Source organism: Notamacropus eugenii, chromosome 1 (assembly GCF_028372415.1).
Source record: "Notamacropus eugenii isolate mMacEug1 chromosome 1, mMacEug1.pri_v2, whole genome shotgun sequence".
NCBI classification, from domain to species: Eukaryota; Metazoa; Chordata; class Mammalia; order Diprotodontia; family Macropodidae; genus Notamacropus; species Notamacropus eugenii.
The window spans coordinates 294916626-294943944 of record NC_092872.1 but is presented as its reverse complement, the minus strand read 5'-3'; positions in this window follow the sequence as shown (position 1 = coordinate 294943944).

The window sequence follows — 27319 nt, the reverse complement described above, 5'->3', positions numbered from 1 at the left end:
TGGAATTCAAAGCCATTCCTTCTATTATAGAGGAGATTTAGATTTAGGAACAGTGTCCTTGAACTCCCTTCTCAGGCCACATGCAAGCATGCTGCCACATGCTTTGGTTTTAAGTCATCATTACTATCCTTGAAATGGGGAAAAGGAGAGAGCAAAGTCTCTTCTCTCTATCTTGCTTTACTCTGGAAGAAGGTGTAAGGAAGGAAAAAAGACAAGGAGAAGCTCTAGGGAGTGAGAAGAATGATATAAAGTAGATAGACTGGCTGTGCAGTGAAAATGAGAGCCAAAACATGAAGGGCCAAACTAGCATATTATTAACTGAAATACTAAAATTATGAGAAAAAAGCCTTCAACACATTGGTTGGATTCTCTAAGCAGAGGTGTCCAACTCTCTGTCATGGACCACATGACTTCCAAGTACACAGAAACCAGATTAAAATGTAATTGGGAAATATTTAACAAAATAAATACAAGTACAACAAAACATAGAGAATGTTAGTTTGTGATTTTCTCATTCAAAAGGTGGTCCACAGGGATCAGTTTCTAATTGAGTTTGACATGACTGCTCTAAAGAGATTTATGGAATAATATGTACAAGAGTTGCATATGATAAGATGGCACACAGAAATTATGTTGTGCACAAGAGGAGAGACACCCAAGTAGGTACAATCATGGATCCATCAAATTATCTTGATACATATCACAAATGCCACCATAGTAATCACTATTACTCTGAAAATTTCTATAAAACAAAAATATCCTCCAAATTCTATCCATTTGCAATAGGCAACATTCATTCAATTAGCAAAGATTTCATAGGTTCCATCTATATACAAGACACTAATTCCAGAATTATGAAAAATTGAGATACTTCCTTGGAGAAATTAATAGTAGACCACAGGTTTATAGCTTAGAGCTAGAAGGGACCTTTGAGGCCATATTGTCTGAAACCTTCAATTTTCAGATGATGGAACTGAGAGTCAGACAAGTTAAATGACTTACCCAGTGTCATTCAGGTGGCAGAACTGAGATAAGAACTCAGCTCTGGTGACTCAAAAGTTCAACATTCTTTCCATTAAAACCATGCTGCCTCTGTTGGAATGTGATCACATTTAAAGAGCAAATCTCTCGAGAGCTATTTCAACAGCTGAGTAATTGTGTTCTGTCTAAAAATTCTCGAACAATTAGCTACCAAACAACCTCACAGAAATAGATTCTCTCCAGCTTTCAAAGCTGGATAATAGCCAATAATTTTCAGTCAGATGGGCACAGTTTGACCAAAAGAAACTTTAGACCTATTTCCATACCTCCCCATACTCCTTCCTCCTTAGTCTTAGGGAGGCAGGAGAATTCTCCTCATGCATGAGTAAACTCTAGTTATAAGTTTTCTAGAGCACTGGTGTCAAATAGTTCATTATGGATGGATTATAGGGAAATACAATATGCCTGATGATATGAACAGTATAAATTGGTATAAGGAATACAATATACATTGGACTTTTAGTGATAGCATTCTTGGAAGTTTAGTATTTTCACAGAATCACTGACAGAACAAAAGGTGATCAAAATCCTTATTTTGCGTATGAGACACAGAGAGATTAAGTAACTTGCCTAGGGCTGTGCGTTAGTCCTTCATTGCCCAAAGAGGACCATGCCATCAGAGAAATAATGACATGACTTGCACTTGACTTTGTTTTGAGTGAGTGAGGACTGTGCAGGTCACCAGCCTCACTTCTCCTCCAGAGCCATCTGAATCTAGTGAGCAGATATTCATCAGGATGACTAGTGATGACCCAGGATGAGGCAACTGGAGTTCAGTGACTTGCCCAAGGTCACACAGCTGGTGAGCGTCAAGTGTCTGAGGTGAGATTTGAACTCAGGTTCTCCTGACTCCTGCACTGGTGCTCTATCCACTGCACCACCTAGCTGCCTAGGGTTACACACCTTGTATGTGTCAGAATTGGAATCTGAGCCTGAGTTTTCCTGGAATATCAGTGGTCTATTCATTATGCCATATAAGCACACTGTGAAATGGTGAAAACTGGTTTGATTGGTGTGATCTCGGCCCTCCATGATGCATGTATGTTAAAGAATAATAAACCTAGAGTCTGTGCATTACCTCTCTTTCCTCAACTCCCAGCCTCTTGCTGGATGGCACAATTAGAATTAACTTTCCTGCACTCTGGCTCTTCATTCTTCATTCCTTATTAGGTAATTTCGAAAGTACTCTCATTTCACCAGCCCTGATTATATTATCCTCATCTATGGATGACATGGCAATCTTCTATTGATTCTAGTCATCTTTTTGTTTAAACCCCCATCTAAGCTCAAGCTTTGAGGGGCTCTGGGCTTTTGACTGGAGTGCAAAAGCTGTTGCCAAATTCCATGTCTGAAAGTCATTCTACTGTGTGCTAACCTTGGCCAAGGAAAACGGGGACCAGACTCTGAGATTTTCCCCGTTGGCATCGATTTTGTTCCTTCCTCTATGAGGAGTAAACAAATTTTCTTAACTGTTTTTTTTAAGGTAGTTCTGATGTTTTTCCTCCAAACTCTCCTGAACTGCATGTATATAATATTTTCCCTTTAGGTATATGTGCCTTGCATCATTACTGGAAGAATTGTATTATTAAAAAGGCAGGTCCCTGTTTCAGGTAGGAGCTTGGGGTCATCAAATGGCTGCACAATTTCCCAAAGCAATGCAACTTGCCCTTCTCTTTTCCTTGAACTCTAGGTCCAGCTCGTTGGACATCTTTATTGTCTATTTACTATGTATGTACTGATGGACCAACTCTATGGGTTGTCCATACACTTGCATGTCACATTCTAAACAGTTTTCACCTACTTGGTTTTTCCTGAATGACCAGTTAAAATGAATTCTTACAAGTGATTATGGGCCTTATTTTGAAGGTTCTTCCATGTCTTTGGACTTGATACAATCAGAACAATGTCATCAAGAACAAACAGCATCTGGGGGACCTTACTAGCTATGGGGAAATGCTATACATTTTCCCATAGGAGGATGCTATACATCCTCCATGATGGTGGTAAATTGCTTCAGCAAGTTTAAGCGTTCCTGTTTTATGTTTTGCTTGATATTAAGAACCAGAGAGTTGTCAAAGTTATCTGTGTTACCATGTCTTTCAAGGAATCTCATATGATATTTACATATATTTACATATACTTGGAGACATCTAGTTTGGGGAGAGATTTTAAGGTACCATTTAACTCTAACTAATTAAATACTTTAAAAAGCAACCAATAAACAACAAGAACCATGACAATGTTTTGGAATATTGTTTGTGAAAACCTGCCAAGAGGATGGTTGAACATATACTGAAGGGAGAGAAGAGGGAGAAGAAAGGTACTGTGGAAAGCATTGAAGACATTACCTCCTTTATACAATTTTGCCCTGGAAAAATTGGGCTATTCATTCTCCATGAACAAAATCTATGCCTGGACTTATTTTTCATTCAAAAGTGGGATTATATTTTGACTGATCCACCCAAACCCTCCAGTCCTGGTCTACTTTTAACCAATGGTGCAGATTTTGGAGGCAGGTGACCAGAGGGAGGAGGGCCTGTTTTCTGGGAAAGAGGAATCTGGAGATTGTACCTATGCATGCATGTGACCTCATCAAGGCCATGGGATCATAGATAGTTGAGCTAGAGAGGATCTTAAAGATGACATCGGCCAACTTCTTTATTTGCAGATGAGGAAACTGACATACTTAAATTTTAAGTGGTTTGTTTGAAGTCACACATATAGCTGCTAGCAGAGCTCATATTATGACCTATCTATTGTGAATCCTTATACAATGGGGTTGCCATAGAGTCAACTTGCAAGGATGAGCTTTTTTTTTTTGTACAATGCAAAATAGAAAGGAACATTCTATTTTTAAGGTAATAGGGACATGTTATCTGTTTTCATGTGCTTGTTTTTCCCCCCTTGGTTAAAGAGAGAGAAAGTTAGATAAGAAATCATTGCATAATGTTCAGAACTTGGGATGTGATAGCCCTTCTGTATTCTGCTCAGGGAAGACCCTGTCTGTAGGGTATTCATTCTGGGTACTACGTAGTGGGAAGGTCATTGATAAGTTGGAGGGTGGCTATAGGAGATCAACTAAATCAACTGAAGTGTGACATTTAGAAAGAATTTGACAGACATGATTTCTGGTAATTTAATCATTTTATTAATAAGACCAGCATGTTTATTAATAAAAGGAGGTCATTTGGACATCTCTTTTAGACCAAAGATCCCTTGGTAGTGGGCTCTTGGAAGAGTTGGTGTTCCTCAGGATGGCAGTAAACTCTGACTGGTTAATAATTAGTAAGAAAATGAATATTACAATAAGAGGGTGGGCTATATTAGAATGAGGGTGTTGGGACAGGTGACTTGGATCACCCAAATATTAGACAAAGAGACATAAATTTCCATATCATCTGTCTGACAAAAGGGAGAATCAACATTTCCCCAGACCTGTCTGAGCAAACACAATAAGCAGGAATGCATCCATTAGCCCAAACTAGAATTTCTTTTACTCTCTGATTAGATGTTGGCCTGGGTAATTCTTTAAGGGAGATTCCTTATGCTGGTTGGTTTCTGGATGAGGAATTAAAATAGGGGGAAAATCTTGGTCCTAATACAATAATTAGTTATTAATATGAGAGAAATAATCGTTTCTCACAAAAAGAACTGGGAACATTCAGCATGGAAAAGATGCCTCAGTTGCTGAGAATGTAATAGTTGCCTCTAAGAATTTGAAGGGCTGTCATGTAAAAGGAGTTTGTCTTGTTCTATTTGGCCCCAGAGGACTGAAGTAGGAGCAATGGTGCAGGTTGAAGAGAGAAGCAGATTGTGTGTGTGTGTGTGTGTGTGTGTGTGTGTGTTCATACATTTATAGACAGATAAAATAGATGTAGATATATACATCCATACCCATATCTTAATCTCTGTAGAAATTATTTCTCTATAATACTTCCAGGCAATATATGTGTGTGTATGTGTGTGTACGTTTCATGCTAATTAGAGCTATCCAAAAGTGGAATTCACTGCTTCCAAAAGTAGACAACTTCCCTAAAGGTATTTAAGCAAAGGCTGAGTGATAACTTGCTGGTTATATTGTAAGGGGAATTTTGTTTGGGAATAAGTTGAACTAGATGGATTTTGTGAGAAATGTGCTCACTCAAAACAAAGAACAATGCTCACTGTGAAGCCGGGAAAGTTCTCATTTTAGCCAATTTTCTATGTTTCTAGTGAACAGGTCTCTCCCTAATGGAGAGGATGTTTGCTCAGACAAATGCAACACTTTTTATGCTGTTCCCAAATTCTAATTTCCCATCTTACTCTCCATTGGCAGCCTCCTGAACTTCCCACATCATATTCTCCTCCCTGATAGGTTTCCCTTCAAACAGTTCGTTAAGCATCGGTGCAATCTTCTGACCTTTTACCTGATCAGAAGCCTGGTTCTGCTAGGTCACAACTCTGATTAGAACCAGTTACCTCTGACTTACATTCTGCTATCACTCAAAGCTGGGAGGAGTTTTAAACCTGTGGAAACAGAATTCCTCCTTTTGTTTCCAACAATTTTGAAGCCCCATTAAACTCAGATTCTATGACTCCCACCCCCCCACCCCCCACTCTACCTGGTTTATTTCCGTTAGTCCTGAGTTACACCATTAAAAGTATGCACTGTTTCCTATGTCACTGTTTTCTTAATACCCTTCTCTCAGGAGCTGCTAGGGACTCAAAGCCAACATGCTTCTTTCATAAAATTATATAAATTTTCTTTGACAGCATCCGTGAGCACTGGATGTGGTGTGTGAGAAGTTTTGATTTCTCATTAGGACCAAATATTTTACAGATTAAGAATGAAGAGATTATTCCTAGAAGAGAAAGAAAGTCCAAGTGTTTTGTAGGCTATAGACATTTGGGTTAGAGATACCACATTTTATATGATAGGCATATCCTTGTTTAGCTGTGTCTAAATGAAATTTTTGTAAATCTAATAATATTTTAAATGTATAAGGGGAGAGATATTTTAAAAGGAATTGTGAGTTAAATCCTTTTGTAAAGTGAATTTTTTGTTTAATTGGTTAATCACATCCTGATTTATCTTCCAAATTTATATCTATATAAAATATATATCCAAAATTTATACCCAAATTTTATTTATACAGTTACCAAATCTATTTGATACTGTTCACCTAATCCATCCTTAACTGTGACCACCACAACAACTTGAGTTCATGCTCTCATTACTTCCTTCTTGGAATTTTGGCAAAAAGCAGTGTGCTGTAGTGGGAAAAGTTTTGGGCTTAGAATCAGGAGGGACCTGGGCTTGAATCTGGTCTCACATGCTAGCTGCTTGACTAGTCAAGTCACTTAACATCTCTGAGATTCACTTTCCTCAACTGCAAAATGGTTATGGTATAATTTTTTTTTACAAAAAATAATATTTTATTTTTTCCTAATTGCATGTAAAAACAAGTGTTAACATTTTTTTAAATTTTGAGTTTCAAATTCTCTCCCTCCCTCCTATCTTCTTTTCCTGAGACAGTAAGCAATTTTATATAGGTTATACATGTGTAATCATGCAAAGTGTATTTCTATATTAGTCATGTTGTGGAGGAAAACACAGACCAGAATAAAAATAAAGAAAGCAAAAAATAGTATGCTTCCATCTGCATTCAGATTCCCTCAGTTTTTTCTCTGGAGGTGGATAGCATTTTTCATAAGTCCTTTGAAATTGTCTTGGATCATTGTATTACTAAGAATAGCTAAGTCATTCATAGTTGAACTTTGTATGTTATTGCTATCACTGTGTACAATGTTTTCCTGGTTCCGTTCATTTCACTTTGCATCAGTTCCTGTAAGTCTTTCCAGGTTTTTGTTATTTTTTGTAACACAATAATATTCTATTATAATCATATAATACAACTTGCTCAGCCATTCCCCAAATGATGCATATCCCCTGGATTTCCAATTTGTTGACCACAAAAAAGCTGCCACAAATATATTTTTTCCAATAGGTCCCCTCCCCTTTTATCTCTTTGGGATACAGGCCTAGTAGTGGTATTTCTGGGTCAGAGGGTATGCGTAGTTTTATAGAACTTTGGACCAAATAGTTCCCAATTGCTCTCTGCAATAGTTGGACCAGTTTACAACTTCAGCAACAGTGCTTTACTGTCCCAATTTTCCCACCATCCCTTCAACATTCATCATTTTCCTTTTCTGTCATATTAGCCAATCTGATAGGTGAAGTGGTACTTCAGAGTTGTTCTAATTTTCATTTCTATAATCAATAGTGATTTAGAGCATTTTTTGTATGACTATAGATAACTTTGATTTCTTTATTTGAAAACTGCCTGTTCTTATCTTTTGACCATTTATCAATTGAGGAATGAGTTATATTCTTACAAATTTTCCTTGATTCTCTTTATATTTGAGAAATGAGACATTTATCAAAGACACTTGCTGTAAAAATTTCCCCCCAGCTTTTTGCTTTCCTTTCAATCTTGGCTGCATTAATTTTGTTGGTGTAAAAGCTTTTTATTTTAATATAATTAAAATTATCCACTTTACATCTCATAATGCTCTCTGTGGGCAACTAGATAGTGCAGTGGATAGAGTACTGAACCTGAAATCAGGAAGACATGAGTTTAAATTTGGTTTCAGACACTTAATAGCTATGTGACTATGGGCAAGTCACTTAACCGTTTGCCTCAGTTCCCTCATACGTAAAATGAGTTGGAGAAGGAAATGGAAAACCACTCCAATATCTTTCCTAAGAAAACCCCAAAAGGGATCACAAAGACTCAGACAACTGAAAATGACGAAACAATAACAACAATGCTCTCTATCTTTTGTTTGGTCAAAAGTTCTTCCTCCGGATCTGACTGGTAAACTATTCCATGTTCCCTTAATTTGCTTATGGTAGCCTCCTTTATGTCTAAATCACATATACATTTTAACCTTATCTTAGTTATATTGTGTGATATGTTGGCCTGTATCTAGTTTCTGCCAAACTGTTTTCTAGTTTTCTTTGCTTTTGTCCTATCTTAAAATCTTAGATCTTTGAGTTTATCAGAACTAAATTACCATGGTCGTTTATTACTGTGTGTTGTGTACCTAATCTATTTCTTAGTACATATTTTGATGATTACCATTTTATAACACAGTTTAAGACTTGGCACAACTAGACTACCTTCATTCACATTTTTTCATTAATTTCCTTGATATTTTTGACCTTTGGTTCTCTGAATGAATTTTATTATTATTTTTTTCTAGCTCTGTAAAATAATTTTTGGTAGTTTGGTATAGAAATGAATGAGTAAATTAATTTAAGTAAAATTGTTACTTTTATTATACTGGCATGACCTACCTATGAGCAATTAATATTATTCCAGTTGTTTAGATCTGACTTTGTTTGTGTGAAAGATAGTAAGAGTATCTGTAGTACTTATCTCACACAGTTGTTCTGGGGAGCAAATAAGATAATACATGCAAAATGCTATATAAATAAATGTCAGCTACTTTTACAACCTTTTAACAAGTCTCTCTGCCTTCTTATTCCTCTCCCCACCTTTTCCAATTCAATCTCTCTAAACCCCATGCTAGATAAATATTCCTAAGACTCAGATCTATCTGATTATGTTGTTCAAAAACTTTTAGTGATTCTAAGCCTACACTTCTTAGCCTGGCATTAAAGGCCTTATAAAATCTGGCTCCATCTTACCTTTCTATATCTATCTTATATGAATTATGGACAACGCACTATTTCACACTTTCCCAGCACTATATCTTTGTTCTCATTTTCCTCTATTCCTGAAATACCCTCAGTATCATTCCTATATGTTGGTGTCCAATTCACCTTTCAAAGCCAGTCCAAATGGTCTCTTCTTCTAAGAAGTGCTCCATGATACACACAGTGAAAGTGATCTTTGCCTTATCTGATTTCAGAACTTTAATGCATTTGTAATTTTTATCCATGTGGGTTGTCCCCCCATGGATGCAGATCACAACTTCTATATCCTTTCCCATTCTGTGAAATTCTTGTTAATAGCTTTCCATTTCCATAGAGGATCCACCCAATACACTACATTCTTTTTATGAAGCCTCATTCTTTCTCTACTCATTTATTTCAGGAGAACCAGTTAACTACTTAGGCTGTGTATCTGTTTTCTTTCAGTCTTGCGATGTGACTATCTTACCTTTTCAATCACGTATGCGTCCTTAATGATGTCTTGCATGTGAATAGGTCATCACTGGTTAGGTGCTACAGCCGATTTACATTCACTATGTATCTTTTCATTACACTTTTGGTTCCATAGACTTTTGATTCTTCTAAGAGGATGATGCTTCAGAATTTGCAGTGATATAGTATTTTGCTTCATGTTTCAAGAACCCGTGACATTTATGTGAGCACTCTTTACCAGCACAGATCATGCTCTCTGTCATTGGGTAGATAGTCATTGTGAGTTTCTGTGGCTGAAAACACTCTTTACTCTGTGGCCAACCTGGTGATCTGCCTCTCTGAACTTAGCTATGCCTGTCCTTGTATGACAGTCACATATAAAGTCTAACCAGAAGAATGTCAGTATTTTTAAAGTTAATTTATTTTTAGTCTTCAATATTCACTTATTCCATAAATTTTCAATTTTCCCCCTCCCTTCCCTTCTTCCCAGGATAGCATGCAATGTAATATAGGCTCTACACATACATTTCTATTAAACATATTTTCATATTAGTCATGTTGTATAGAAGAATTAGAATGAATGGGAGGAACAATGAGAAAGAAAAAAACAAAACAAAACAAAAATGAAAATAGTCTGCTTCACTCTGCATTCAGACACCATAGTTCTTTCTCTGGAAGTGGATGACATTTTCCATCATGAGTCCTTTGGAACTGTTTTATGTCCTTGCATTGCTGAGAAGAGCTAAATCTATCAAAGGCAGGCATCATACACTGTGGCTGTTACTGTGTACAATGTTCTCCTGGTTCTGCTCACCAGAAGGGTGTCAGTATTAAATGAGCTCAATTCTTATGACAATTAGCAATTTAGGATCACAGAAAGCATTGGGCAATTTCCTAAATGGAATCCAACTCATTCTCCACCCTGCCTCTAGATTGAGGCTCAGCTCATTGTTCATTTGAAGTGCCTGTCCATTCTACATCTCTATTTCTGTCCCTATCCCCATCAGCATCCCTACCCTAAACCTCAAACCTCATCTCTCTCTCTCTCTCCCCCCCCTCTCTCTTTCCCACTCTCTGTCCCTCTCCCTGTCCCTCTCTCTCCCTGTCCCTCTCTCCCTCTCTTCCTCTCTCTCTCCATCTTTCCCTCTTTCCTTCTCCCTCCCTCCCTCCCTCCTCCTCCCCAAACACACGCATATGCCCCTCGGGCTACCTATCCAGCTTCCTGAAATTGAGCATGTTCATTTTTCATCCAACGTATTTTTTTTTTTTATAGTATGAATGGTTAGACCATAATCCTTATCATTGCTGTGTGTTTCACTGATGAAACTTTGTAATGTGCTTAGACTCAATGTAATTAATGACATCTATAAATTAGAGCATTTGGAGAATCTTGCCTTCTACCACCAATAGAGACTATCTCTTTTGTTCTGACTCTATGTGGGGCAATGACCATGACCTTAGGTCAGTCTATGTACTCCAACTAAGTACTTATATTATTTGAAATATATTTATCTGTGAACATATCTTCCATGCTAGATTGTAAGCTCCTAGATGAAAAGAATAGTGCTTTAATCCTGTATATTTTTTATCACCTATGCACAGTGCCTTGCATGTGGAAGGCATTTAATAGATATTTATTGAAGGAATTTGTAATGGATAGAATGTGACCATTACCCAACATAACAATGGGAGAATAGATTAATATTCCTGGAACCTTGCTTCTTGGACACCTGAAATCCACGGTCACCAAAGTCTTTCATGATAACTATTTCAAAATCTATACAGCAGCAGTAGCTCTCATCTTCTACTAAATAATAATCCTTGATGGCAGGGACCGTACAGTTTTTGTCTACATGTTGCCCACATCTAATACAATGCCATGTATAAATAGTAAGCACTTAAGTATTTTTAATTGAATTGAATCAGATGTTGGATGTTTTTTGACTCACAGTCATGTCAAAAAGTAAAAGTTGAAATTAGTCACTATAAGGGGGGAATCTTTGGATGAAAATCAAGAATGAAATACATCAAACCAGGAATCATAATGGTACAATCAACAGCACTGTATTAAAAGGAAAATGATCACTGAGCTATCAATGTCTCACACTAGGCTTGCTTTCTCTTAAACAAAAAGGCTGGGAACGAATGACTCCATATACGTTTTTTTTTTTCTTTTTCTTATTTTGGTTCAGTTTTAGCCAAGTCTTACAGTGGAGGAAATTAAAAGTGGATACTGACAACTCCAGTAGGTACTGTAAGGTACTAGGGTTAAGGACAGGCATTGGACCTGCACTTTCATTGGGACAGAGAATTCCTGGGTGAGGACACTTCCTCTACCAATTATAAAAGTAGATGTACTACTGAAGTCAGATTTACTTTCCTCCCTTGTCATCTTTCCCTCCCATGCCTTAGCCTACCTTATTGTCATCCTCATCAGAGAAGTAGACTGAAAATGGTCTCAAGGTATTTTTGTGAAGTAAGGAAAAATTTATCTTTGATGGCTCCAATTTTATTTTTGGGTCCTATGCCCCCTTTTGACTATTAATTTTACAAGTCCTCAACCAAATATTTGTTTCTCTCATGCTGCTACACCTTGGTCAGACTTTCCTGGGGCACTGCTTCATCCCCCTATAACCAATTAGAGTTGACTGCTAATGAAACATCTTCCACAGAAGACTTCCTCAGTTTTAGAAGTGCATGATCAGAAGGGTTCTTGAATGAAACCCCCTTCTGCCAAGAAACAAACAGAATGATCCTATTTTTAGTCAATGACTCTGGGCAAAGTTCATCTACTCAAAATGGCAAAATCTCAGAACTGGAAGGGAACTCAGAGATATTCTCACAGAAGTTGGATGAATGAATGAATAAAAAAAGTAATTATTAAACATTTAGTATGTAAGTTCCAGTGATAAAAAAGTAGAAAAAAAATAATCCACACTCTGAAGAACCTCACATTCCAAAAGGAGGGAACAAAACACATGAGGGTTCAATGGAAGGCTAGATGGAAAGGTATACTATTTCTTAGGGTCTAGAGGCAGGACATGGCAACACATCTTTTTTTTTTAAGTGTCATTTCCATTGATAAAATCATTTGTATTTCTGACCTTGGACCATTTATCAGTGTCAAAGATTTTAGTGGTGAGAACTTTCTTTTGTTGGCCTTCAATATCTATGGCTATTGAGGAGGTGGGGCTCCAGAACCTGCAGAGATAGTTGCCAGGTTGCAATCAAATGTACTAGTACTTACAAGGAGAAAATGGAATAGAGAATAGAAAACACTGACAGAAAAGGGGGATCAGCTTAATCCAGGAATCCTGGATTCTCTGATGTTGTCAACTCTGCCATGTTGTCGTTGTTGAGTTGTTTCAGTAACCCATGTGGGGTTTTCTTGGCAAAGACACTGGAGTGGTTTGCCATTTCCTTCTACAGTTCATTTTACAGATGAGGAAACTGAGGCAAACAGGGTTAAGTGACTTGCCCAGGGTCATGCAGTTAGTAAGTATCTGAGCCTGAATTTGAATTCAGAAAGATGAGTCTTCCTGATTCCAAGTCCAGTGCTCTATCCAGTGCATCACCTAGCTACTCTCACCCTGCCATAGACATTCTTAAACCTGGTACTGCCATGTGAAAAATAGGACAAACTCAACAAACTGGCATGCTAGAAGTCAGAGGAAGCATGGTTCAATTCAAAGGGTGTCATGGGGTCAGAAGACTCATATATGAATCTCAGCTCTGCTACTTAGAAGGTGTCTGATCTTGGATAAGCTACTTTTCCCTGGACCTCAGTTTCCTCACCTGTAAAATGGGGAGTAAAACTAAATGAGGTAGCTTTTGTCTCTAACATCTTGGAATTTTCATGAAGATGATAAACAGAAAAAAGTCAATTCTCCTTGATGGTTCTTGTAGTGATTGCACAATCTCGGTTGGTTGACAATATTTTCCTTGGTGTTATATACATTCGATTGTAAACCTATCCACATTCATTGGCCTATTAGTGCTGCTGCTGCCCTCAGTGCTACCTGCTACATGCTCCATGCTCTCATGGTGCTGAAATGCATTCCACGTCACACTTCCTTTCCCACATTTTCTTTCTATTTTTTATGGTGATAACTAGCAATTCTGACCAACTATGTATAACTATGCACCAATGAGAAATGGTACCTCCATCCCCTCCCAGGTAATATGGGGACTTGAATGGAAGTCCAAGAGAGATGACTTTACTGAACCTAAAAGAGAAGCCTCCAAGACTGGGTGGGAAAAAAGGTCTTGCTCTCAATCAGAAATGTAAACACTCTGAGCAATTCCATATGTAAATTAGGCATAGAAGGTTGCAAAATGTCTAGACTAAAATAGCATAGTGAAAAATGAAATGGACACAAGGTCAGAAGGATGTGGGGTTCAAATTCAGGCTCTAATATTTATTAAACCATGTGGTCATGGGCAAGGCACTTAAACAGATCACAATTTTCTCCTCTATAAAATGAATATAATAGTATAGCTATTCCCTTAGGTATGCCCATTCAAGTTATGGTGATTCAAATTTATGAGGAATTTCATTTAATATCCATACTTTGACCTACAAGGAAAGGTGGTGCAGTGGATAGATTGTTGGTCTTGAGATCAGGAAGATGTGTTAAAATCCTATCTCATATGCTTCTTAGCTGTGAGACCCTGGGCAAGTCACTTAACTTATCCGCCTCAGTTTCCTCACCTGTAAAATGGGGATAATAATAATATCTACTTCCTATGGTTGTTGGGAGGATCAAGTGAGATAATATATGCACAGTGCTTTGCAAAGTTTGAAATGAGTTCATTCTTATTATTATTGAAACTCAATTTGCATTTCTTTCACCTTTAAAGCAAAAGTTGTAAAGTTGCCATAAGCATTAATTTTTCCTCACAAAAATACTTGTGCTTTGCTAGTTTGTGGATTGAATGAATGAGTAAAAAAGTTATTAGGTCCTTACTATGTGTACTGGGTTAACTTTTGGAGATACAACTAGAAAGGCAATAAATTTGCTGCTCTTAAGTAGCTCACATTCTAATAAGGTACCTTATATAGGTTTTGGCTACAAGATGGGTGGGAAGGTCCCATGGTCCTTAGGGTACAGTTGCAAAACAGATGGTAATTCATATTCTTTAATTTCATTTCCATTGATAAATCGTGTCCACTTCTGATGTTGCACCATATGACCCTTGAATCAACGATGTCGGTAGCAAGAACTTTATTTTCCGGATCTTCAGTAGCTATGGCTGCAGAAGCAGTAATCAGCTTACATTTCCACAAGGGTTGCTTCCTAAAATGATGGCTGTGGGGACCTGAGTGGAAGCAGGCTTGGGGGTCTGGAAGTTGCTACCACTCAAGGCTTTTAGGCTTACCTGCCCAATGGTGGCAGATAGTCAACAGCTAGTGTTGGTAGTACGGAAAGTGGACCCCTTCTCCGCAGTGATGGCTCCCATCAAGAATAACTCAATGTCAATGTAATGATAATCTTAGGCATCATACCCCCTAAAACAAAACATTAAGGTGACTCTCCTCACCTTGCCACAGGATGCCAACTTGTTAAGTGAGTGCGATATTATTCAAATTATTTTCGTTGATTTCCTTTGCCTTTACTGTTCTCTTTTTGCATTAAAGTTTCAATGATATCAACAATGAGTATCCATGAGTATTAAAGGGGTGTTAATTTCACGACTCTGGAAGGCACAAAGATTTGGCCAACTGAAATTAATGGCAATTACCTTTTGTCCCATAACAGGAATTTTCCAGGAGTAAATTATTCTTCTAAGGTTGGGGTGGGGGATGTTGAGTGTAGAAGGCTAATATTTGTACTAAGTCACAGAATTATTGTGAAGCAAGAACTGGAGAAACCTTAGAGTTCTATGTCAATGTGAGTTATAATTGGTTGCCTAACCCAGTGGAATGACTCTTACGGTGGGTTTTTCAGATTGGTTATGAGGAAAGGGAAATGCCATTCATGGTAATCTGGTGAACAATATTTTGGGACAGATGGGCCTTGTGGCTCCCTCACAGAGCATTGTATAAATTGACTGACTCTCCTGCCTTCCTATAGGATAGGAGTTCTTAACCTGGGACCCATGAATTTTAAAAAGATCTTTTGATAACTACACACACACACACACACACACACACACACACACACACACACACACACACACACACACACGATTTTATTTAAGGAAAAAAAATGAGCATTTCCAAAACACAGTATAGCAAAAAAAAAAAAAGATGATTGCAGGTGAAACTGCAGATCTGCTATGTGTTACCTACTATTACTTTTAAGTGCACAACAAAGTTAAAATTTAAATTTCCTCCCCTCTTTTGTCTTCCCTATCCTCCTGCCCCAGAGACAGCTACCATTAGACACAAATACGTATATATACATATATATATGTATGTATGCATATACATACATATAAATGTATACACATACATATATATGTAAAATTATTCTATGCACATTCTATTTATCAGTTCTTTCTCTGGATGTAGATAGCATCTTTCTTCATATGTCCTGTATAACTAACTTGGGTATTTATAATCATCAAAATGACTTATTCACTCAAAGTCATTCTTAAAACAACGTTGCTATTACATCTACAGCGTTCTTTTGGTTCTTCTCATTTCACTCTTTGTTATGTTGTGCAAGTCTTTCCATGTTTTTCTAAGATGATCGAGTTCATCGTTTCCTACAATACAGTAACATTTCATCACAATCATATACCATAGCTTGCTCAACCATTCCCCAACGGATAGATATACCCACAATTTCCAGTTCTTTACCACCACAAAGAGAGCTGCTATAAAGATTTTAGGACGTATAGGCACATATTTGATGTATTTTATTTCCTTTGTAATCCTGTGTATTTTTATGCATTTTAAATCTCAATAGGGATCCATAGGGATTTCCTATTTATTTATTTGTTTATTTCTCATTTTGTGAAAGTAGGCTTCACTAGACTGTGAAAGGGGTCCATGACACACAAAAAGTTAAGAAGACCTGCTGTCCAGACCATCCTTAGCTGATTATGGAACGTGGCATCTCTTTTTGCCTCCTATGCATTCTTCCTTTGAATCAGGATGACAAATGCAAGGAGGAAACATGAGTTGCTAGTTACTCTGGAGCCAGAAAAATTGATCCACGTCCTGGGTTTAGCAGTTCCCATCTTTCATAGTCACTTAAGTAACTACAAGGCATATTAGGTATAAGAGGAAAAAATTGTTCTTGTTACCCCAGGAGCCTTATGTGCCTCTGAAACGCTTCCAAGTACCTCCGGTGACTCTCTCATTTTGTTGTTCAGTTGTTTTTCAGTTCAGATCCCACTTGGGGGTAACCATTTTGTTAGGAGGGTTTTTAAAAGTCTGAATGATAAGATAAAATGTTTTTTATAGGTGTGATCCTGGGAGGGGTATAAAACTTGTTAGATGAGAAAAGCTTTTTGGTGAGGAAAATTGCCAGTGCCATTTTGGAGAAAGGCAGCAAAGAAAATTCTCTTAATAGCTAATGCTAGCAAGTTGATACATTTAGTAAGAAAGGAGAAAACAATGCTGCCACCAGACCAACTATGACTGGGGAATAAATCAAGTATAGACTTGTTTGTTTTCTGAAGGTAAAAGATTGTGTGGTATTTATTTAAAGATGGATCAATCCTTCTCTTAGGGTAAATGAGAGAGAGATGAACTGAAATCTTAATGAAACATACAATCAAGCACTGGGTACATGTTGCTTTAGACCTTTTCCAGGGTATCAGTTTTTACCTGATGGATAAACAAATAATGCAGTGGATCCATTTAGCAATCTTTACTTTGGAATGAGGGCAGCTAGGTGACTTAGTAGATAGACACTTACTAGCTCTGTGACCCTGGGCAAGTCATTTAACCCTGGTTGCTTCCATTTCCTCATCTGTCAAATGAGCTGGAAAAGGAAATAGCAAACCATTCCAGTATCTTTGCCAAGAAAACCCCAAATGGTGTCACAAAGAATCATAACTAAAGAGTGACTGAGCAAAATAACACTTTAAAATTAATATTGAGGTTCAGAGATGTTAAAGTAAAAAAATTCTTTGATCCTCAGTCTTTTCTGATATTACTGACAGTCTGAGTTTACTGACTCATTGCATAGACCTTGGCGTCTCTCTCCTTTGCCTCAGTATTTCCATGTTGGGAAAGAAGATAATAGCATCAAACATAATTTAAGTCTAAGAGATTTTTAGAAAAGAATTTGTGGAACCTTGGATGGGTATAGGATTAAAGAGGAGGTAATATGAATAACTGTGTAATTAATACAGTGCTCTAAAGTTTGCAAGACACTTTGCATGCATTACCTCATTTGAACCTCACATGAACTTTGTAAGGTAACACACTATAGGATTCATCTTTATTTTATAGATGAAAAACAGTGGCTTGGAGAGATGAGATGATTTTTCAAGTTTCTGACAGTGTCTGATAAAGATTTGAATGTAAGTCTTTGGACTCCAAGTCTAGCACACAAGCCACTATTCCTCCCCTTGTCCTTAGAGGCACAGATTGGGACATCCTCCTTCAAAAAACTACAAGAGGAAGAATATCTTCATACTATCCCAGTTGAGGTATTCCCTACTTGAAACTAATTCATTCCAAGAGCTATCAGCACCAATTACCATCACTACCACCACCACCACTGCCATCAGATATCAGCATCGCCATTTCCTTCTCTGGCTCATTTGACAGATGAGAAAATGGAAGCAAACAGGGTTAAGTGACTTGCCCAGGGTCACAGAGCTAGTAAGTGTCTGAAGCTAGATTTGAACTCAGGAAAATGAGTCTTCCTGATTTCCATCATTCTATCTACTAAGCCACCTAGCTGCCCTCATTCCAAAGTAAACAATGCTAAATGGACCCAATGCATTATTTGTTCATCCAAAAGCACTTTTAGGATCATCTTGTAATGGGGCTATGTTTCTCAGAGAAGCCCATGGCATGGACAGTGCTGTTGCCAAGACTTTGGGGACACATTTGCTAGCCACATTTATCCTTAGGTACAATGCTACTTACTGTGTGAATGGATTTACCACTAATGCAAGAATGGAAGGTAGAGGAATATACAAAATACATAGAAAATATATTTATGTGGAGGTGGGGGTGGGGTGGGGTAGAATGGGAAGTAGTAGCAGGAGAACATCAGGAAAAGCCTCATGTAGTGGGTAATGTTTGAGCTGAGTTTTGAAGGAAACAAGGGATTTGGGAGATAGAGGGGAGGAGAAAGTGCATTCCAGGCATAGAGGTCAGCCTGAGCCATGAAATGGACTTGGGAGATGGAGTGTTATGTGTGAGGAACTGCAAATGGGCCAGTTTGGCTGGACTGCAGAGTGTATAAAGGTGAGAAACATACAGGCCTACCTTGTTTTGTTACTCTTTGCTTTATTGCACTTCATAGATATTGCATCTTTTACAAATGGAAGCTTTATGGTAACCTTGCATCAAGCAAATCTACTGGCGCCATTTTCCCAACACCATATGCTCACATCATGTCTCTGTATGACATTTTGGTAATTCTCACAATATTTGAAATTTTTTCATTTTATTTTATCTGTGATCTGTGATCAACGATCTTTGACGTTGCTCTTATAACTGTTATGCCCATCTAAGAAGGTGAACTTAATTGATAAAAGTTGTGTGTGTTCTGACTGTTCTATGATTGGCCATCCCCCATTTTGCTCCCTCTTCTTGGGCCTCCCTATTCCCTAAGACACAACAATATTGAAATTAGGCCAGTTAATAACCCTACCCCATCATCTAATCATTCAAGTGAAAAGAAGAGTAAATCCATATGGCAAACTTCATTGTTGTTTTATTTTAAGAAATTGTCAGTTACCCCAGCCTTCAGCAATCACTGCTCTGTTCTGTCAGTAGCCATCAACATCAAGGCAAGACCCTCCCCCAGCAAAAATGAGTATGACTCATGGAAGGTTCAGATAATGGTTATCATTTTTTTAGCAATAGTATTTTTAATTAAACTATATACATTTTTAAGATATAATACTATTGCACACTTGATAGACAACAATGTAGTGTAAATAAAGCTTTTATATCAACTGGGAAACCAAAAATTCATGAGTCACTTTATTGCAATATTTGCTTTTTTGCAGTGTTCTGGAGCCGAACCTCCAATATCTCCAAGGTATGCCTATGTAATATAGTTGGAAAGGTAGGTTGGAGTCTGTATTTGATCCTGGAGGCTAGAGGAAGCTATGGAATTCATTGAGGAGGGGAGTAACACTCAGACCTGTGCTTTAGGAAAGCTACTTTGGTAACTGTGTAGAGGCTGAATTGACTAGCTGAGAGATGAGGTAGTGACACCAAGGCTATTGTAACAAAATAGGTGAGAAATAATAGGACCATAAACTCAGATGGTAAACAGAAAGAGGGGAAGAGATGGGAGGGATGTCAAGAAGGTGAAATTGGCAGAACGTGGCAACTGATTATATATACTGGGTAATTTAAAAATATAGTAACCTTAACAGCTAACATTTATATAATACCTACTATGTGCTAAGCACTGTGCCAAGTGCTTATAAATATTATCTCATCTGATCCCCACAACAATCCTTGGGGAAACAGAGGCAAACAGATGATAAGTAATAACAATGATAAACATCTATATAGCACTATTTGCCAGGCACTATGCTTTACATTTATTATCTCATTTGATCCTTACAACTCTACAATTTTCCTTTTACAGATGAGAAAACTGAGGCAAACAGAAGTTAAGTGATTTATGTAGGGCCATATCCCCAGTAATTATCTAAAGCTAGATTTTAATTCCCTTCCCCCCTCTTCCAGATGGCAAGCAATCTGACATAGGTTATACACGTAAAATCATATTAAATATATTTCTACATTAGTCAGATTAAAAAGGGAAAACAACAAAAATAAAGTGAAAATAGTATGCTTCAATCTGCATTCAGACTCCGTAGTACTTTCTCTGGATTGGAATCATCTTAGATCATTGCATTGCTGAGAAGAGCTAAATCTATCATAACTGAACATCCCACAATGTTGCTGTTACTGTATACAATGTTTTCCTGGTTCTGCTCACTTCACTCAGCATCAGTTCATGTAAGTCTTTCTAGGTGTTTCTGAAACACGCCTGCTCATCATTTCTTACAGCGCAGTAGTATACTATTACATTCATATACCACAGCTTGTTTAGACATTCCCCAGTTGATGGGCACCCCCTCAATTTCCAATTCTTTGCCACCACAAAACAACTTACTATTTATTTAAATTGTAACTGTTGCTTGAAACTAATGCTTCTCTTTTTTAAATCAGTGATACTGACATAGAATTTGTCCCTTTATTAAACAATGATAGATCTCCTGCAGTTTTTACCATGTGGCCTTGGGTTGGCACAGATCATATTCCTTTAAGACAACTTGGGGTTACTAAAATCTACCTGGTATCAGAACTTAACATTTTAAAAAATATGTTTAGAGAAAACATAATGATGTGGGATCAATTACTGTTGCCATGGAGAGTAAAGAAGGCAACGATAGCAGTGGCAGCCCTGGTCTCTCCCCCTGAGGGGACTTCCGAAGGCCCTGGATGGTGGGAACACCTGTGTGTAAGAAACAAGTGACGCTGGACCAAGTGTGACAAATGGAGATAACTCCTTGTCCAGTCTGACATCCTGCCATTTGCTTCATAGCACACTTAGTCCAAACCCTGGTCCTGACTTCTTTCTGTTTCAGAAAACTGCTTGCACCTTTCTAGGTGATCAACTAATTTACTTAATTCCTTTGTGGGGTGATGGACCTGGAAGCAGAAATACTTGCGTTCACATCTGGCTTCTGCCACTTACAAGCTATGTTCCTTGCATATAGCATGTGTTTAATAAATGTTTGTTGACTTGATTTGATCATGGGCAAGTCATTTAACTTCTCTGAGTCTCAGTTTCCTTATTTGTAAATTGTGAGGGGGTGGGCCATGTAGGTTACAGAGTGATTTTGATAATGAGATAATGAAATCCTTTGTAAACTACAAAGCGCTAATATAAAATCAGTTATTGTTATTGATCTTCCATTACATTTCTGATTCTTAGCTGCGAAAGAATTTCTTTCAAATCTCAGATCAAATACTAGTTCCAACATGCCTTTCTTGATCCCTTCAAATTCTGGTGCACTCTATCTCTAGAAATCACCTTGCATTTATTTGCATATATTTTGTCTGTACTTATATGGATACATATTATTTACTTGATGGAATGTAAATTCCTCCAATAGAATGAATGAGTGTGAGCTCACAGGGTTCATCAGAACTACAATTCCCAGAAGTCCATGACACCAGGTCCCAGAACCTTTCTTTGCCCACAGGGAAAGTCTGAATATCAGGTTTTTAAAGGAAGAAAGAAAAGCAAGTCAGTGAAGCATTTAAAGAAAATGCCCAGAAGAGATAAGAAGGAGCCCTACAGGGCATGCAGACCAGCAGGTCAGCCTTGGAACTATTGTAAGAACTGAGTACATACTTTAAAAAAAAACCATATTTAATGAGGTTTGAAGTTTTATATACTTTTTTATGTTTATCTCTGTATGTGAAAATATTTATGTTTGTTGGTCCCATTCAGAATAACAAAAACTTTTTTTTAATTACAAAAGATATAAGGTCATTGAAGTCATTAACTGTCTCCCCTCCACCCTGCCTGCTTTTTTATCGCCAAAATGTAGTTGAGTGCCTACATGGTAGGCATATATGATTATTGACTGACTAACTACAAACTATTTCAAATTTTGCCTTTTCCCTATTCTCTCCAATCTAGGGGGGGTTCAGATACCAGCATGGATCCTCCCCGGACACAGTCCTTCTTGGGTCCATCCCATATCCCTATCCAGAGGATTAGCAGAGTGATAGGGTTTTAAAACCAAGATATATGAATCTCTGACACCCTTATGGATAATGACAATGTTTAGTTATGAATAGGACATTCTGGGACAAGTATAAAAGCTTACTTTGAATTATAAGCCTTTCTCATGGCCTGTGCCCCTAAAATAGTATTGCTCTATGCTTGAAACCACTTAAAGCCTTAATCTGACCCTACCCAAAAATATTTGGTATGTGGAAGTTGGTCCAGCTGTCGCACAACCAGCAGATAAATTTCCCACTGCTTAAAGCCTTCTCATGAACTTCTGTGTGCTTGTGGTAAGCACTGTTTAAAATACACCAGATAAAATTCAGGAATGTGACAATAATAACTCTTTCGTCAGTAGCTGTATTGTAGATTTCCAAAGTCTTTATCCTGTATGTCATTAAATTAGGAAAGAAATCACCCCTTGGGATACTGAGGCACCAAGCCCTTCAGGGATCTCAGTGGTCTCGGGAGCCATGAAGATGACTGCTGGGTTTGGGGGAAGCAAGTAGGCATTTCTGCTTCTGTTCTCTGCATCTTTAACCCATGAGAGGATAAGACTGAGCAGAGGTGGGTGTCTGGTAAGTAAGTGCTTGTGCATTTATTTGCATGGCTGATTCCACACTGTCTGGGGGCTGGATTTGCTATGTGCAAATGAGGCAATTACCATGGTACTGAACTGTACTGTAATATAGATGTGGCATGAATTCTCTAGATATTTACCCATTCCTCTTGTGGTTTTCTGAAGCCATGTTTAGAAGAAGTTAGCAGAAGGAAATGGGCTTAGATAAACAGATCAGCATTAGGAGGAGAAAGTAATGATGTTAGAAGGGATATAATGGGGTGGAGAAAACTGGCAAAAATCTAATCATATAGGGCCCATATACTGGAGAAAAGGCCCCTGGATCCCTCCTAAGATGTTCTTAGACTTCAGAGAACGATTCCCACATTGAAGCTACAGTGACAACTAGGGTTTGTCAGCCCCATGTAGGCAATGCAGGCTTTGAAAATACACAATGCCTAGAAATTCTTGAGCAAATAGGTATTGTCCTCCCCCCACCCCCAGGCTGTTATTCTATCAATTCTACCTGAAGTTATTACATCTCCCATAATAATGATAGTTATTGATAATAATGATAAATAATAATAATGATGATAATATTTATCATTTATCTGTGTATTGCATGGTGGTACTTCCTCTTCCACCCTCCAGAGTGGATTCCTCAGGTTCAAGGCACTCTGTGGGGCTGTATCTTCTCCAAATTGTCACTCACAATTCTCTACTACCACATTTACCTTTAACAGCCAAATAGAGGACGCTATTAATTTAAAGCAAGGAATTTTAAAAAATGGTATAGTAAAATAAAATAGTAAAAAAAGAACTCCCACAAGTACATGCATAAATGGGAATAATAAACATTTAGGAAATATACATTGATGCGCAAACACATAAAAGGAACACATGTGACCAGGACCCATGAATAAAGGGGTAATTCATACCTCCAGTACTACAGGGCTACTACCGTCTAGTGACCCCAACCAGTCAACAAATATTTGTTAAAGCATTTACTACGTGCTAGGAACTGTGTACGCACTGAGGTGACAAAGAATAGATGCAAATCACCATGGATACTCTGGTAAACATTGATAACGGACTCTGAAAAAAAGACACACATGCATGTCAGAGCGCAGGTAGGTGATGTAGTGAACAGGGTCAGGTCTGGAGTCAGCAAACCCATCTTCCTGAGGTTAAATCTGGCCTTAGACATTATCATCTGAGCAAGTGGTTTAACCCTGTTTGCCTCAGTTTCCTCATATGTAAAATGAACTAGAGAAGGAAAAGGCAAACCACTCCAGTATCTCTGTCAAGAAAGCCCCAAATGGTGTCATGAAGAGCCAGAAATGACTGAAAAATGACTAAATGACAATGGGCATGTCATATTTACTGTTGATTAAGTCCTATTTGAAAATTTAATGATTATTCTCCTGATTAGGTCTGAGCTGGCTCCAGCAAATCCCCTGCCAATAAGGCTGTACATATAAGATTTATGGAAGCTAATCTCAACATGAAGGCACTAACAGTAGTAGGACTGAAAAAGATCTGCAGAATGTGGAATTTGAGCTGAATCCTGAAGGAAGCCAGGAAAGCTAAGAGGTGGAGGTGAGGGAGAACATTCCAGGCCTGGATAGTTAATTCAAAGGAGCTGTGATGGGAGACGGATTGCCTTGTGTGAGGAATATTGTCCTTGTTTAGTGGTTTTTCAGACATGTCCTACTCTTCATGACCCCACTCTGGATTTCTTGGTAAAGATCCTTGGAATGGTTTGCCCTTTCCTTCTCCAGCTCATTTTGAAGATGAGGAAACTGAGGCAAACAGGACTAAGTGACTTGCCCAGGGTCACACAGCTAGTAAGTGTCTGAGGCTGGATTTGAACTCAGGAAGATGAGTCTTCCTGACTCCAGGTCCAGCACTCTGTGCATGATGATGCCACCTAGGCTCCCTGTGTGAGAAATGGCATGGGGAGGCAAATGTAGCTGGATCAAAAAGTATGTAGAGGAGTGTCAAATGAATAAAAGACAGGTTGTGACTGGCTTGCTCTTCTTGCTAGACCTACTCCTTGGTCTCATACTACATGGTGCACAGCTAGACAGGTAGTCAATGCTGCTGAATTCTGGACAGTGATCAGACAGGTGCTAATCAATGGTTCCAGTTTCTGACACAACTGAAGACCTTACCTATCTCTTCCTCCAAGGAAGACTAGTCATGTTCTTAGCATAAGACCCAGATTGTTTCTTGCAATAGTTCTTTTTTTGACCAAAAAGCAGCAACACTTGCTAAGGACTAGCAAAGCTTCCCCATTGGGTTCTCCTGGCTCATTCCATTGGAATCTACTTTAGCCTCTTGTCTCCAGAACAGGAGAGTCTCAGCATCAGGGATTAGTCTAATGAATGACTTTAGACTTATTTTTCTCTTTGAGAGACTTTCCCTGGCCTGAGATCTTGGGTCCCTGTGTCAGAGATTCAACCCCAGCGTACGGTGAACGTTCCATTTAGCTCTAAGCTTTAATCTCTGTAGGTGAGATTATTAGATAATGATTATTAGCTCAATAATTACCAAATCAAACTGGGACTCAATTCTATTTTTGAACCCTGGGTTTTGTTTTTCAGTCTTCCTTTTAGATAAGTGGGTATAGAAAAGGCATGGATATAACGTTAAGCTTAGGGAGCAAGTTTCTTTTTCTTTAGGTGTATTTTTGGATAGGGGCAGCTAGGTGGTGAAATGTATAGAGCACTGGATCTGAAGTCAGGAAGACTAGAGATCAAATCTGGCCTCACATAGTATCTGAAAATCACTGTGTAATCCTGGGCAAGTTACTTAATCCTATTTGCCTCAGTTTCCTCATCTGTAAAATGAGCTGAAGAAGGAAATGGCAAATTACTATAGTATCGTTGCCAAGAAAACCCCAAAATTGGGTCACAAAAAGTTAGACGCAACTGAAAGACTGAACAAAGCCTTTGAGGCATGTCCTCATTGAGCACTTTTAATCAATTTATCAGTCAAAAAGCACAAGGATTTATTTAAGTGCTTACTATTTACCAGACACTGTGTACTTTAAATTAAATGAAGTGTTTAAAATACATTATCCCTTGTGATATTTATAATAATACTTCCCTGTGAGGAAAGTGCTGTTATTTTCCCCGTTTTATAGATCAGGAGACTAAGGTTAAGTGACTTTGCCCGTAGTCACATTTCTAATGTGTCTGAGGAAGAAATTCTAACTTCCAACATACCATCTTCTATGACACACTACCTCAACAGGTAATTGTTATGACCCTAGCTTGATAATTTAGGTAATGACTTTTGTCTTTTTCCCTTGGAATATTGTACCCATGTTGTCTTTCCTAAGATGAATGACCTGAATCCTTACAAAAGATCCTGCTAGAATTGGTAACTGCTCTGATGCTACTACCCTCACTCTCACTTGGTTCTGTTTATGATTCTTTTCCAGGGTTCCCACCCCACCCATAATTACCTGAGAAGGCAAATTTCCTAATTCCTGATTCTAATTTGAAATTAAGTTGCCCTGTCTCCCAGTCCACACCAGTCACTGACCAGAAAAATGGTCTTACCTTACATGGGGGATAAATATACAACCCTGGATAATGTCTGTTGAAAAATGAAATGGGCTACCTCTGGAGGTGGTGGCTTCCCCTAATTGGAGGCTTTTAAGTAGAGGTTGAATTATCACTTTTTAGAGTATTCCTTTCCTGTTTGGGTTGGTCTAGAATGGTCACCAAAGTCACTTTCAATTCTTAAATTCTGTGATTTTATGAAGTACTGGCAAGGTGGTTGAGGAAGAAAATTCTATACCTTGAGATCTTTTGTTTGCACTCCACTATGGATCCCTGCTGCTCAACTCTCCATTCCTCTGGGAGCAGATAACCTGAAACATTGATCCAGAAGCTTATTACTTCTCCTTCCTGGTCTCCATTACACCTCCCTTGGCCTCCTTTCTCTACAATCTCCTCTATGGTATACTACCACTTAATAGCTTTCATCTGGATTGAGTCACACTGAAAAAAAACATTTACCTAATGAGAAGAAATGATGTATTAGGTTTTCCACTGCAAATTTAATAACTGAGAAAGGCAGTGCAAAGTTCATTTGAATGTCTTCCCCTCAGAAGAGTTTATGCTGAAAGGCAGAAAATAGCTTATTCTTGATCTCAAAACAGGCAAGCAGAGTTCAAGCATGCCCCTCCAACCCCCCATCCCCACCCTTTTCCTACACAGAGTGTTTTACATCAAGGGGATGAATGTGAGAAGATTTAGGGAAGAGAGGAGGGGAGAGGTGAAGTAGACAAAAGCAGAGGATAGAATATACAATCCGCTGCTCATTCTTTGAGAAACCCAGAGTGGGCTTAAAGCATAGGAGAATAAATAGCCAACTGCCATAGCCTGGGGCCTGGAACTTGTTGGGTTTAGCTGGTGTGTCCAGAATTTGAGACTTAGTAGAGAGGAAGACAAAAGGAGAAAGAACAGATACCAGAGAACGTCAGGTCAAAAAGGCCTGCATAAAGCAGGGGTGGGGAACCTGTGGTCACATGCTGCCTCAAGGCCATCCAGGAATGAAGATGGGATAAAGCAGGAAACCAGGGCAAGTGAAGAGTAAGTATTCGCAGGGAGCAGCTGGGTGTAGTGAAAATTCTAGATGGGAAATCTT